The sequence below is a fragment of the Labeo rohita genome, chromosome 22 (assembly GCF_022985175.1).
Source record: "Labeo rohita strain BAU-BD-2019 chromosome 22, IGBB_LRoh.1.0, whole genome shotgun sequence".
NCBI classification, from domain to species: Eukaryota; Metazoa; Chordata; class Actinopteri; order Cypriniformes; family Cyprinidae; genus Labeo; species Labeo rohita.
Window position 1 is genome coordinate 66,632,830 of NC_066890.1, and position 16,555 is coordinate 66,649,384.

General features: G+C 34.4%; 1 pseudogene; it reads right to left on the reverse strand.

The window, feature by feature from the left end:
- LOC127153560 (interferon-induced very large GTPase 1-like) overlaps positions 1–16,555 on the reverse strand; it is a 39,667-nt pseudogene that overhangs the window by 10,016 nt on the left and 13,096 nt on the right.

Here is a 16,555-nt window from a genome sequence, read left to right on the forward strand (position 1 = left end):
AGGTAACCGGCCCATCGAACAGTATGTTATGGACTTTTGTGAGCTTTGTCACTTGGTGGACTTTCAAGACAGTTTTCTTAAGGACATTTTCTTCTTTGGTTTGAACAAGGACATTTCAGTAAATATGCCACGTCATCACCGCCACTGGTCCCTAATCCATTACATTGACTATGCTCTGTTGTTGGCTGGATCGGCATTTACTGTAGGGATTGCCGATGATCAAGCCTACCACCCTCCCGTACCAGCCACACCTAAATGCTCCTATGTTATGTCCGGTATTGTCACTATTATGCCAGAGGCTTCTCATACCAAGTCTGCCAAGCCACAGCCTGCTCACGCCATGCCTGCCGCTCAAGGGCCTTCTCATGCCATGTCTGCCTGTCCAGAGTCTGCACCTGTCATGGCCGCCCTCCTACAACCAGCTCACAAGATGGCCGCCATCCCCAAGCCTGTTCACAAGATGGCCGCCATCCCCAAGCCTGTTCACAAAATGGCTGCCCCGTCTGAGCCTCATCAAGTCAGAATCATCTCATCCAAATCTCATCTCGCCATGTCTGCTGCACCCAAATCAAATCAAGTGATGCCTGATCCTCCGGTGTCAAGTCAAGTCAGGGCTACACTTTCTGTGCCAAGTCAAGATACAGCTGTTCTCCACGAGTCAAGCCAAGACACAGCTGTTGTTCTCCATGAGCCAAGCCAACACAGTAAAATCCACAGAGTAAAATTAACTCTATTCAGAGAACATTTGGTCCCTCTCTAAATAGAGTTAAATTAACACTGAAGCAGAGTTAAAGTTAATGAGATAATGAAGTGATCAATTAAAAGGTGATTGAGCATTAGTGATGAACACCTGCTGTTAACAAGCAGAATCACTGAAGAAAAGAGAAACACAAGAACTATAACTGATTTCAGCCACAGATTAAATCAACTGAAATAAAATAAGTGATTAAATCCCTCAAGATCTCAGCAGATGATGATTAAACAACTCCACAAACAGCATCACCAGCTTCACTCATTATTAACCGGACTGACTTTATTTCTGTCACACGTCTACAGAAGCTCTTACTGAGATTTACAGAGGATCAAAAGTTGATGTTTCAGTGGTTAAAATGATGCCACCATCATGGAGATCAGCATTTGCTTTAGTTGAGCTTTTGACACTTCAGTTTTTGGGTTAGATCTTAGTTTAACTGTACATGTGATGTTGTAAAATATTCAGTGCTTTACATTAAGCACATTTTAATTGCCTTTTTATGTTGAGATGTTTATTGTGAGATGATTTGATTACATGCAGGGTAACTTTTTCTGAATTTATGCATTTAGATAACCATAACCAACCCTGTGAAACTCCAACAGTTGAAAAAAAAAAAAAAAAAAAAAAAAAACTATGATGTAATAGTAAAGAATTATTTTAGGTTTATGTAAAGCATAAGTAAACACCACTGTTACTCAGAGACACACAGACATCAAGTACCAGCATATGAATCTCAACAATGGTGACAATCAACAAAATGCTTCATGCTGCAATGCATGCTGGGTAACAACACAGTAAAAACTCCCATCATGCACTGCAGTATGAATAATTGTTGTCACCACTGTTGAGGATCATATGATAAGTGTTCATGTCTAAAATCCTGAGCAGATGCACCTCTTTTTTTCAAAATTGAAGCTTTACGGTGGTGATTGTTTAAAAGGACCTTTTTTCAGCAATATATCCACCAATAAACCAAAGAGAAAGATCACTTTATAATGTTCACACAAATGAGCTATAAACAGAAAGTGCAAAATAACCTGTTGCTTCAAACATTTGATTCAACAACACACAAATGTTTGTTGTGAAACAAAAGTACAATTGCTTAGAAGCACAATTATTGTAAATTAATGAAAGGGTCAAGAGACAAACTAAAGCAAACCTTGACCACAATTATGGTGGCATTATGTTTTTAATTATTATTATTACAATTAAGCCAGTGCTTAGTAATGAGTGAAGCTGGTGATGCTGTTTGTGGAGTTGTTTAATCAGATTTTGAGAGATTTAATGTCTTTTATTTCAGTTGATTTAATCTGTGGCTGAAGTCAGTTGTAGTTCTTGTGTTTCTCTTTTTTTCAGTGATTCTGTTTGTTAACAGCAGCTGTTCATCACTAATGCTCAATCACCTTTTAATTGATCACTTAATTATCTCATTAACTTTAACTCTGCTTCAGTGTTAATTTAACTCTATTTAGAGAGGGACCAAATGTTCTCTGAATAGAGTTAATTTTACTCTGTGGATTTTACTGTGAAGATACAGCTGTTTTCCATGAGTCAAGCCAAGATACAGCTGTTGTTCTCCACGAGTCAAGCCAAGTCACAGCTGTGTCCCACGAGTCAAGCCATGTTGTTCCTGAGTCAAGTCATGTTACAGCTGTGTTTCCTGAGTCAAGTCAAGTTGCAGCTATATTCCCCCGAGTCAAGTCAAGTTTCCAAGTCAAGTCAAGTTGCAGCTGCGTCCCCTGAGTCAAGTCAAGTTTCCAAGTCAAGTCAAGTTGCAGCTGCGTTTCCTGAGTCAAGTCAAGTTTCCGAGTCCAGTCAGGTCGCGGCTGTTGTTCCAGAGTCAAGTCAAGCTACAGCTGCTGTTCCAGTGCCACGCCAGCAGAGGGAGCCCTCACCCACTGACTGACTGTTGCTGCTCCCTCTGCTGCTTCGTTGGTTACTTCCTGTTTGGTGGCAATAAAAGGAGGCCATTTTCAAACAGGAAGCTGTGAAGTATTGTTTTGCTCTTGTGGACTCTACCAAGTGTTTTTCCCTGTTTTCATTGTCCTGTTTTTGTCATTGCCATGGTTTTGTTTTATTATCATAGTTTTGCCTTTTGTTTCTCGCCATAGTTCTGTCTAGTTTTGCTATCGTTCTTTGCTTTGTTTGTTTGTTTCTTTTTCTGCCTGCTTTAAGGATTACGCCATTGCTCTGTCTTCGTTGCCACTGTCTGTTTGGATATCGACCCTGCCTGTATTGACCACAATCTGTTTGAATAAAGCCTGCACTTGGATCTTACATGCTTCCTATGAGTCCTGCTTGTTACACATAGTCTGTTTGATCAATTTTGCCTTCTTAAATCATCACGACTTGCCTACAATACACAGTTCAAGCATAACACAATGTTGGTTTAAACGTTAAACCTAGATAAATGTGTGCTATCAGGCGCATAATCAATCATTTGTGTGGAGAGTGGAAGCTGAAACCGCTTTGCAGGACATGGAGGCACCAGCGCGACGAATTTAATTTTTTTCAGTTGAAACTATTTAAAATATTCCTTTACTTTCGCTCATAAAGATAAGATTAATATATCCCCCCCCCAAAAAAAACCTTCCACCCAACCACACACACAAAAATACTGTATATGTTGTTACAATATGCTAATAACCATTTTTACCATTACGACAACTTAAATAAATACTAGTCACCTAATAAATGTGCACATAACTTACCATGTGTGTTTCTCTGGTCTCTGTCATGGAGTGCTCTCTTGTTTCTTTATTGATTAAAGGTTCACCTTAAGAAAAATAAAAATAATAATAAATTACATTAATGATTTTTTAAACACTTCGACTGTTTATTCTATATTATAACACTGTTTTTTTTGTTTATTTGTTTTTTTCCTGTTATTTTTTCATTTCTAACTGATGTATCATTAAGGCCTGTTTCTGTCCACAAATATCTACATGACAGTTAAATACAGCTGAAATCCTAGTAGAACCTAGTAGAAGGTTTTCATGTCCAGACTGGACTGATGGAGAATTTCCAAATAACACAATGGTCAGAAATGTGTGATCTGGAATAAACACCAAAGCACTGCTTCTCAATTCATGAGAATTCATCAGAATATAAGAACAAATCAGATCATTTAATTATTGTTGAATGAGTTCTTTGGTGCAGTGAATATTGTGTTTTCCTACCCATGTCACTGCATGATGAGTCAGATGGTACAGTTGCCTTGATCATTTCTGCATTGCCAACAGGTTTAGAGTTGTTCTCTTCATCTACTGGCTTTGCTTCATCCTATAAAGAGAAACAGATGTCAATTTGTTCTTATGATCAAAGTTCTCGCGGTAACACTTTACAATAAGGGTACATGAATTACCATGAATTCATGCATAAATTCATGTATTAATATATGTCATGAATTATCAGGAACTAACATGAATTCAAAGTCTTTCATTCATGACTGTATGAATAAACAACACCTTAATTAAAACATTAACTACACTGAAAAAAATATTTTGTTGGGTCAACTTAGAAATTGTTCTTCATGTGGTAACATCTACACAAACTGGTTTTGCTGAAATGAAATACATGATTTATGATTACTGACTATAACTGAATCCAACCAACCTGAAAAAAAAAAAACAACTAGTTTTATTGAAGCACAACAGTCAGTAGATGTAACCTGATCTCTCCATTTAGGTAAAATTGTCACCATTGTTGAGATTCATGTGCTGATTCTTGATCTTTGTGTGAGTCAAAAAACTTCTTATATAATAAAACAGAAAAATCACAATATTTGATTGTCATGATCTGTGAGTCTGACTGTTACATGATGAATAAGTCAATAATTAATCAAGATTTGATCAGACTTTCTCTCACAACTGTTGCATAACAAATGTGCCTTAAAATTACACAGTTGCACCAACCAGACAAAAATTGATGCAAGTGTTCAAGAACTAAGAGCCCAGTTAAATCAAATGCTGTAAACACTTCTTTTTCTGTTTGATCTGGTTTCTTTATTTCTGTTCCAAGCTCTTCTGCAGTTCCCTGTGAAAGAAAATCACCATCTCCACAGTGGTGACTTCAAACTTGATTAATTATTTTCAACAAAACATCAACATCTAAACCTCAATTCTTAATAAGAAGTTTAGTACGAAAAAAAATCAAGTCAGACTGGATTGTAATAAGTGTAAGAGAGAGAGATTTGTTGGAGGTTTTTTTTTTTTTTTTTTTTGTGGTGTTGAAGAGTAGTGCTGTCCATTGTGATTTTCACTTTCTGCAACTTAAAATATCTAATCCTTTTAAATCCTAATTTCTCATGGAAGCAACATTCACTAATCAGCATGGAGCAGATGTGCATGTTTTGAATGTGTTTGTTCTGAGCATTATTGGAAGTTGTATTTTGAGTCAATGTAATGGATTTAAGTTGAAATGACATTCTCTCATTTTATGTTACATAATCTTGATTGAACTTCAATTTAGAAAAATGTATAAAACTTTTTTTTTTTTTTTTTTTTTTCCGTTAAATATAAATTTTTTGTTTTTGAAAATAACAACCAGTTAGTGGAAGACTGATCATAGTCTGTTTGATCAATTTTGCCTTCTTAAATCATCACGACTTGCCTACAATACACAGTTCAAGCATAACACAATCTTAAAAAAAAAAAAAAACTTACAAAAATTCCACCCAACCACACACACAAAAAGACTGTGTATGTTGTTACAATATGCTAATAACAATTTTTACCATTACGACAACTTAAATAAATACTAGTCACCTAATAAATGTGCACATAACTTACCATGTGTGTTTCTCTGGTCTCTGTCATGGAGTGCTCTCTTGTTTCTTTATTGATTGAAGGTTCACCTTAAGAAAAATAAAAATAATAATAAATTACATTAATGATTTTTTAAACACTTCGACTGTTTATTCTATATTATAACACTTTTTTTTTTTTTTTTTTTTTTTTTTTTTTGTTTGTTTTTTTTCCTGTTATTTTTTCATTTCTAACTGATGTATCATTAAGGCCTGTTTCTGTCCACAAATATCTACACAGCAAAATCCCCAGTGTTAATTTAACACTCTGAGTGTGGACACATATAAACACTGAAGCAGTGTTGAAGTTAACGAGATAATTAGGTGATTAACGAAGTGATGATTGATCATTATTGAAGACACCTGATGTTAATAAGCAGAATCACCAAAGGAGAAAACCAAAACTTTTAAGCAACCATTATAGTGGTCAGTGTTTGCATTAGTTGGGCTCTTGACCCTTGAATCTTTAATACTAGATTTTGTTTGGCTGCTGTATTTGAGTTGAAACAGCCAGACAAGCCAAAAGCTCAAGTCACCAGGTGATTATGTTTTAATATATTCATTAGTGATGTGTTGTTCTTGAACGATTCGTTCATTTTGAACAAATCTTTAATGTGACTTGGGACGAACGAGTCACCTCGGGGAGTGATTCGTTCAGTCGCGCATGCGCAACATCCTATTAGGTTCTGTACTGGAATTAGTTCACCTGTTTTAGAGTCGTTCGTTCACCTTATGGGGCTGTCACGTGATGAACGAACGACTCAAAAGATGAACTAATCAATTCTCCTTCCGGCTCAGACTGCATAGGTTAACATTACGGGGATGTCACGTGATGAACGAACGACTCAAACCCGAGGACTCGAGAGATGAACTAATCAATTCTCCTTCCGGCTCAGACTGCATAGGTTAACATTACGGGGCTGTCACGTGATGAACGAACAACTCAAACCCGAAAACTTGTCAGATAAGAGGCGAGGTGAGCGAATCATAGACTAAAGACCCAGGTAAACAATGAATTAATCTTTTCTGTTTCTTATAGCATTATAGTTTTGTTTTGTTTGTAGTGTGATCAACGTTTGTGTAAGCAGTAGATGTGTTAGGGAGGTAAAACGTAATATTTTAATTATATTTTGCTAAAATGAACGAAATTAACGAAATGACTCGAAAAAAGATTCGTTCATTTTGCTGAACGAGACTCAAAGGACCGAGTCGGTAAAATTATCCGAACTTCCCATCACTAATATTCATTGTTTGATGTAGATCACCTAGAGTCTAATCTCTAAATTAGTGTTTTTTTTTTTTGCTCATTGCAATAGCCTTGATAATCCACAGAAGATCCAGCACTTCCTATACATTTTGGAAAGATTTTTTTTACAACTTGTTAAAAAAAAAAAAAAAAAAAACACTGCTTTGCATAGGCACACATAGACATCAAGAACCAGCCCATGAATCTCAACAATGGTGACAAACAGCATATTCAGATAAACAGATCAACTCTGAACTCTCATCATTTATTCATGCCGCAATGCATGATGGGAGTCATGGATGAGTTCTGATTGGCTACAACACGCTTTTTGATGGTCACCCTTGTTGTGATTCTCACACTGATTCTTCATGTCTGTGTGTCTAAATTAAGATCAACTTTCCTTTATCATCTGTCTGATTATGGCAAAACCGATTGATCTTTTGTTCACAATTTTTCTTTTTTGTAATCTGTAAGGAAATTCTATATCAAATACTTAAGCATATGATGATTAAGTCAAGCACAGTCAATGTCATCTTATTGACTTTTGCTCTTTGCTTGTCTGGCTGTTGTAACTAAGGCCTAATGTTGATGATTTAAGGGTCAAGAGCCCAACTAATGCAAACACTGACCACTATAATGGTTGCTTAAAAATTTTGTTTTTTTCCTTTGGTGATTCTGCTTATTAACATCAGGTGTCTTCAATAATGATCAATCATCACTTCGTTAATCACCTAATTATCTCGTTAACTTCAACACTGCTTCAGTGTTTATATGTGTCCACACTCAGAGTGTTAAATTTACACTGGGGATTTTGCTGTGTACATGATAGTTAAATACAGCTGAAATCCTAGTAGAACCTAGTAGAAGATTTTCATGTCCAGACTGGACTGATGGAGAATTTCCAAATAACACAATGGTCAGAAATGTGTGATCTGGAATAAACACCAAAGCACTGCTTCTCAATTCATGAGAATTCATCAGAATATATGAACAAATCGGATCATTTAATTATTGTTGAATGAGTTCTTTGGTCTAGTGAATATTGTGTTTTCCTACCCATGTCACTGCATGATGAGTCAGATGGTACAGTTGCCTTGATCATTTCTGCATTGCCAACAGGTTTAGAGTTGTTCTCTTCATCTACTGGCTTTGCTTCATCCTATAAAGAGAAACAGATGTCAGTTTGTTGTTATCATGATCTAAGTTCTCGCGGTAACACTTTACAATAAGGGTACATGAATTACCATGAATTCATGCATAAATTCATGCATTAATATGTCATGAATTATCAGGAACTAACATGAATTCAAAGTCAAAAAACACCTTAATGAAAACATTAACTACACTGAAAAAACTAGTTTTATTGAAGCACAACAGTCAGTAGATGTAACCTGATTTCTCCATTTAGGTAAAATTGTCACCATTGTTGAGATTCATTTTCAAACAGGAAGCTGCGAAGTATTGTTTTGCTCTTGTGGACTCTACCAAGCGTTTTTCCCTGTTTCATTGCCCTGTTTTTGTCATTGCCACGGTTTTGTTTTATTATCATAGTTTTGCCTTTTGTTTCTCGCCATAGTTCTGTCTAGTTTTGCCATCGTTCTTTGCCTTGTTTGTTTGTTTCTTTTTCTGCCTGCTTTAAGGATTACGCCATTGCTCTGTCTTCGTTGCCACTGTCTGTTTGGATATCGACCCTACCTGTATTGACCACGATCTGTTTGAATAAAGCCTGCACTTGGATCTTACATGCTTCCTATGAGTCCTGCTTGTTACACATAGTCTGTTTGATCAATTTCGCCTTCTTAAATCATCACGACTTGCCTACAATACACAGTTCAAGCATAACACAATGTTGGTTTAAACGTTAAACCTAGATAAATGTGTGCTATCAGGTGCATAATCAATCATTTGTGTGGAGAGTGGAAGCTGAAACCGCTTTGCAGGACATGGAGGCACCAGCGCGACGACTTTTATTTTTTTCAGTTGAAACTATTTAAAATATTCCTTTACTTTCGCTCATAAAGATAAGATTAATATACCCCCCAAAAAAAAAAATAAAAAAATTCCACCCAACCACACACACAAAAATACTGTATATGTTGTTACAATATGCTAATAACCATTTTTACCATTACGACAACTTAAATAAATACTAGTCACCTAATAAATGTGCACATAACTTACCATGTGTGTTTCTCTCGTCTCTGTCATGGAGTGCTCTCTTGTTTCTTTATTGATTAAAGGTTCACCTTAAGAAAAATAAAAATAATAATAAATTACATTAATGATTTTTTAAACACTTCGACTGTTTATTCTATATTATAACACTGTTTTTTTGTTTGTTTTTTTCCTGTTATTTTTTCATTTCTAACGGATGTATCATTAAGGCCTGTTTCTGTCCATAAATATCTACATGACAATTAAATACAGCTGAAATCCTAGTAGAACCTAGTAGAAGATTTTCATGTCCAGACTGGACTGACAGAGCATTTCCAAATAACACAATGGTCAGAAATGTGTGATCTGGAATAAACACCAAAGCACTGCTTCTCAATTCATGAGAATTCATCAGAATATAAGAACAAATCGGATCATTTAATTATTGTTGAATGAGTTCTTTGGTGCAGTGAATATTGTGTTTTCCTACCCATGTCACTGCATGATGAGTCAGATGGTACAGTTGCCTTGATCATTTCTGCATTGCCAATAGGTTTAGAGTTGTTCTCTTCATTTACTGGCTTTGCTTCATCCTATAAAGAGAAACAGATGTCAATTTGTTCTTATGATCAAAGTTCTCGCGGTAACACTTTACAATAAGGGTACATGAATTACCATGAATTCATGCATAAATTCATGTATTAATATATGTCATGAATTATCAGGAACTAACATGAATTCAAACTCAAACAACACCTTAATGAAAACATTAACTACACTGAAAAAACTAGTTTTATTGAAGCACAACAGTCAGTAGATGTAACCTGATTTCTTTTTTACAGTATCTTAACGTTATTATACCATGTGGTAACTCATTTTATTTTGGAAACCGATTGCTTCAAACCATTTGAGTTTTTAAAAAAAACTATTGTATATATGGTGTTAGTACAATGAACTTATTTAATTTGAGTCCACTAAGAAGAAATATTTCTTAATATAAACCCACAAACACTTAAAGTGTAATAAAGAAGCAACCGACTTTTACTCAGATCTATCATATAATTACAATATAAACGTACCTTCAATTATATACACATATATACACATCTAACAACAATTGTTGAACAGTATAGTAAATAATACCCATGCATTATTCGTATATTGTAATATTGTAAAGATATTTTGTTTTTAGATATATATCATGAGACTTAATAGGGACATCAGCTCACCAGCTAGATTTATTCAATATTTAATGGTAGGAACAGAAGGCTGAATGTTATATTAAATTTGAATAACTGGTTTTGTGTTTTTGATGTATATTGTTCTTGAATGATTTGTTCCCTTAACAGATGTAGCCACTGTGTAACTGATATCTGGCATTTGTTTTTCCAGTTAAGTAATATTGTTTTCTTGGCGATAGCTAGAGACATGAGTAAAGGTATCAGATGTTTAAAAGACGGGTTAATTTGAGAGGTATTGCCGAGGAGGCACAGTACGGGGAGCGCTGGGATTATAGTTTTAAAAATTTCTGGTAATTTGTTTGTAACATCTGTGCAGAATTGAAAAACTGGTGGGCATAACCAAAGAAACTTATTTTAGGCTTCTTTCCAGTAAAATTTACTTATTGTTTGATTCAATGAAGTAAACCATTTGTTAGTTGGCTGTATGGGTGCACTCAAAAAAATATTTCAGCCCTTAACGTAATTCAATTACGTACAAAATTTCCATGCATTTAGATTACATAGTTTTAACTTAAACAAATCAGTTAAACTTAATGTGATTCAAATGTATCAGTCTTACGTAAATGAAACAGGTAAAGTTGATGTAATATTTCCCAGTGTTAAACAAACCCTGCTCAGTGTTCATGTGTTTCCACACTACAGAGTGTTCAAGTAGCATTGACACAGTGTTGGAGTTAAGGAGATCATTATGTCATGATTGACCAATAATGATCAACACCTGCTGTTTACAAGCAGAATCACTGAAGGAAAGAGAAACACAAGAATCAGACACAGCCAAAAATAAAATGAACTTAAATAAATGAGGACATTAAATTTGACTTGACGTTTGACTTGATTTCTGTCATATATCCACAAATATTATTTCAGAACATCTAAACAGAGGTTTAGATATTTTATTTATTTTTTTATTTTTTTTAAATTTTCAATTAACCTCACCATCATGGCGATCAAGGTTTACTTTAGTTGGACTCTTGACTTTTGATTTTTTTATTTTAACTTTTTTGGCTGCTCTAATTATGTATCTGAAGCTCATTTATTATAGCAAAACAAAAAAGCCAAAAACAAGTCTGATCATGTGTTCTTAGTTAGTTTTTATTGTTTGTTACATCATTATCATCCAGTGTCATGATACACTGATGTCATACAGTGGTTAATCTATTATTTTTATAATGTCTTCAACAGGTGTATGAACTATTATGGATGTTTATCTTATGCACTAAATCTTGAAATCTACAGCATCAGTTTGACACACACAGACATCAAGAATCAGCATATGAATCTCAACAATGGTGACATTCAACAGCTGCATGCTGGGTAACAGCAGAGAAACTCACCCATGACTCCCAGCATGCAGCTGTTGAATGTCACCATTGTTGAGATTCATATGCTGATTCTTGATGTCTGTGTGTGTCAAAGTAATACTGGAGATCTTAAAGTAATAATAGTAACAGTTCATACAACTACTGTAAATATCATGAAACTAACAGGAAAACTACTGAATGACATCAGCATATCAGGCCTCCAAATGACTATTATAACATCAATAATAATTATTATCCCTTTTTTTTTTTGCACTACAAATGCAAACAAATACAAACAAATGTGCTCTACAAACACAATTACAGCAACCAAAGAACAAAAAAACTATACTACGAAAGTCAAGGGTCAAGAGCCCAACTAAAGTAAACCCTGTTCGCCATGATGGTGAGGTCAAATGAAACATTTAAAAAAAAAAAAAAAAAATCTAAACCTCTGTTTAGATGTTCTCAAATAATATTTGTGGATATATGACAGAAATCAAGTCAAACTGTAATGTTGTTTGTGAAGTTGTTTAATCAGAGATTTAATGTCTTAATTTATTTAAGTTCATTTTATCTTTGGCTGTGTCTGATTCTTGTGTTTCTCTTTCCTTCTGTGATTCTGCTTGTAAACAGCAGGTGTTCATCATTATTGGTCAATCATGACATAATGATCTCCTTAACTCCAACACTGTGTCAATGCTACTTGAACACTCTGTAGTGTGGAAACACATGAACACTGAGCAGGGTTTGTTTAACACTGGGAAATATTACATCAACTTTACCTGTTTCATTTACGTAAGACTGATGCATTTGAATCACATTAAGTTTAACTGATTTGTTTAAATTAAAACTATGTAATCTAAATGCATGGAAATTTTGTACGTAATTGAATTAAGTTAAGGGCTGAAATATTTTTTTGAGTGTGATATAAGATGAATAAGTAAAGGACTTTTATTAATATACACATTTTAACTGTTGCAATTCGACCTACACTCTAAAAAAACGCTGGGTTAAAATAACCCAAATTGGGTTATTTTGGTAACCCAACGCTGGGTCAAATATGGACAAACCCAGCGTTGGGTTATTTTAACCCAACTTGTTGGGTTAAATCTTTGACCCAACACTTTGGGTTGTTTTATTTACCTAGACTATTGACAAAAAAAATACTATGTTGCTGGTTGAAAACAAACCTGAAATATTTAATAATAAAGAAAATAAACAATAATCAAAGAGAATTACTTAAGACAACAAAAAAAGAGACAAAATGAATTTATAAAAGGCTATTTTAATGCAAAATAAAAAATACAATTTGCATTAATAAATGTTAAAATATACATGTGCACTCAAAAAAATATTTCAGCCCTTAATTTAATTACGTACAAAATTTCCATGCATTTAGATTACATAGTTTTAACTTAAACAAATCAATTAAACTTAATGTGATTCAAATGCATCAGTCTTACGTGAATGAAACAGGTAAAGTTGACGTAATATTTCCCAGTGTTAAACAAACCCTGCTCAGTGTTCATGTGTTTCCACACTACAGAGTGTTCAAGTAGCATTGACACAGTGTTGGAGTTAAGGAGATCATTATGTCATGATTGACCAATAATGATCAACACCTGCTGTTTACAAGCAGAATCACAGAAGGAAAGAGAAACACAGGAATCAGACACAGCCAAAGATAAAATGAACTTAAATAAATGAAGACATTAAATCTCTGATTAAACAACTCCACAAACATTACAGTTTGACTTGATTTCTGTCATATATCTACAAATATTATTTGAGAACGTCTAAACAGAGGTTTAGATGTTTTATTAAAAAAAAAGGTTTCATTTGACCTCACCATCATGGCGAACAGGGTTTACTTTAGTTGGGCTCTTGACCCTTGACTTTCTTAGTATAGTTTTTTTGTTCTTTGGTTGTTGTAATTGTGTTTGCCAAGCACATTTGTTACAGCACAGAAAAAAAAAGGAGGGGGGTTGTTGTTAAGTGTTTTCGGTTAACTATTATTTTTGTTGCAATCATCATCCAGTGGCCTGATTTGTTGATATTGTTCAGTGGTTTTCCTGTTAGTTTCATGACATTTACAGCAGTTGTGTGAACTGTTACTATTACTACTTTAAGATCTCCAGTATTACTTAGACACACACAGACATCAAGAATCAGCATATGAATCTCAACAATGGTGACATTCAACAGCTGCGTGCTGGGTAACAGCAGATTATAAAACTCACCAATGACTCCCAGCATGCAGCTGTTGAATGTCACCATTGTTGAGATTCATATGCTGATTCTTGATGTCTGTGTGTGTCAGACTGATCCCGGAGATTTCAAGGTTTAGTGTATAAGATAAACATCCATAATAGTTCATACACCTGTTGTAAACATTATGAAAATAATAGACTAACCACTGCATGAGATTAGTGCATCATGCCACTGGATGATAATGATTTAACAAACAATAAAGATTAACCAAAAACACCTAATCAGACTTCCCCCGCTTAAATGGTGATGATATTAAACCGTTTGTTATGACAGAAGCTAATGGTGTATTGTATAATGTTTTAACCCAGTGGATAAAGGAGTTATTGTTTTTTTCTTGTTTTGTTTACGTATATTCATTATATTGAATAATCTTCTGGTATTATTTGATGTTTGTTGCCTTTAATGAAGCCTGTTTGATCCGGATGAATGAGGGATGAAATTACTGATTCCAGACGGGTTGCTAAAGCTTTGCTTATTATTTTTAAATCTGTATTAATAAGAGATAATGGGCGGTAACTGGTGCATAATGTTGGGTCTTTATTTGATTTGAGTAGAATTGTAATTAATGCTGTGTTCATATGTGCTGGAATAGATGAAGTATTTTTGATTTCTGTTGTCATCTGCATGAATAATGGTGATATAGTCGACCAGAAGTGTTTATAAAATTTGGGTGGGTATCCATCTAAGCCTGGGGCTTTATTGCTTGACAGTAAGTCAAGAGCCTGTTTATATTTGATTTCTGATAAAGATTTGTCTAATGATTCTCTTTGGGTTAATGTTAAACTAGGTAAACTGATTTTATTGAGGAATGAATTAGTGTGTTTGGTTTTTGGATCTTTGTCATTACTGTACAGATGTTCACAGAATGTACAGAAGGTGTCACTGATGTCTTGTATGGTGTGGAGCGTCTTTCCTTCTGAGTCCTTAATTACCGGGATTAGTGTTTTTTTCTCGATTACGTTTGAGTAGATTAGCTAGATACACAGTAAAATTCACAGAGTAAAATTAACTCTATTCAGAGAACATTTGGTCCCTCTATAAATAGAGTTAAATTAACACTGAAGCAGAGTTAAAGTTAATGAGATAATGAAGTGATCAATTAAAAGGTGATTGAGCATTAGTGATGAACAGCTGCTGTTAACAAACAGAATCACTGAAGAAAAGAGAAACACAAGAACTACAACTGACTTCAGCCTCAGATTAAATCAACTGAAATAAAAGACATTAAATCTCTCAAAATCTGATTAAACAACTCCACAAACAGCATCACCAGCTTCACTCATTACTAAGCAGACTGGCTTAATTGTAATAGTAATAATAAAAAAAAAACAAAAAAAAAAAAACATAATGCCACCATAATTGTGGTCAAGGTTTGCTTTAGTTTGTCTCTTGACCCTTTAATGGCTTACAATAGTTTTGCTTCTAAGCAATTGTAATTTTGTTTTACAACAAACATTTGTGTGTTGCTGAATCAAATGTTTGAAACAACAGATTATTTTACACTTTCTGCTTATAGCTCATTTGTGTGAACATTATAAAGTGATCTTTCTCTTTGGTTTATTGATGGGCATATCGCTGAAAAAAGGTCCTATTAAACAATCACCACCATAAAGCTTCAATTTTGAAAAAAAGAGGTGCAGTTGCTCAGGATTTTAGACATGAACACATATCACATGATCCTCAACAATGGTGACAATAATTATTCATACTGCAGTGCATGATGGGAGTTTTTACTGTGGTGTTACCCAGCATGCATTGCAGCATGAAGCATTTTGTTGATTGTCACCGTTGTTGAGATTCACATTCTGGTTCTTGATGACTGTGTGTCTCTGAGTAATAGTGGTGTTTACTTAATCTTTATTACTACATCATAATTCTTTTTACTGCTCAAGTTTCATGGGGTTGGTTATGGTTATCAAAATGCATAAAATGAGGAAACAGTTACCGTGGATGTAATGAAATAATCTCCCAATAAACATTTCTACATAAAAAGTCAATTAAAATGTGTTTAACGTAAAGCACTGACGACTCTGTTTTACAACATCACATACAGTTAAACAGAGATCGAACCCAAAAACTGAAGGGTCAAGAGCTCAACTAAAGCAAATGCTGATCTCCATGATGGTAGCGTCATTTTAACCACTAAAACATCAACTTTTGATCCTCTGTAAATCTCAGTAAGAGCTTCTGTAGACGTGTGACAGAAATAAAGTCAGTCCGGTTAATAATGAGTGAAGCTGGTGATGCTGTTTGTGGAGTTGTTTAATCATCATCTGCTGAGATCTTGAGGGATTTAATCACTTATTTTATTTCAGTTGATTTAATCTGTGGCTGAAATCAGTTATAGTTCTTGTGTTTCTCTTTTCTTCAGTGATTCTGCTTGTTAACAGCAGGTGTTCATCACTAATGCTCAATCACCTTTTAATTGATCACTTCATTATCTCATTAACTTTAACTCTGCTTCGGTGTTAATTTAACTCTATTTAGAGAGGGACCAAATGTTCTCTGAATAGAGTTAATTTTACTCTGTGGATTTTACCTGTTCTGTGTATTTACCTGATTTGTTATTATGTTCAAAATGTGTATACCTAAGACATTGTTTTTGGAATTCTATCCGTTTATTTATAATAGCTTCATAGTCATCTTTTGTTTTATTAATCTCCTTTAAAGTCTTTTCATCTGGATTATGAGAGTAACTATTGTGTAATACACTCAAAAAAATATTTCAGTCCTTAACTTAATTCAATTAAGTTTGACTTGATTTCTGTCATATATCCACAAATA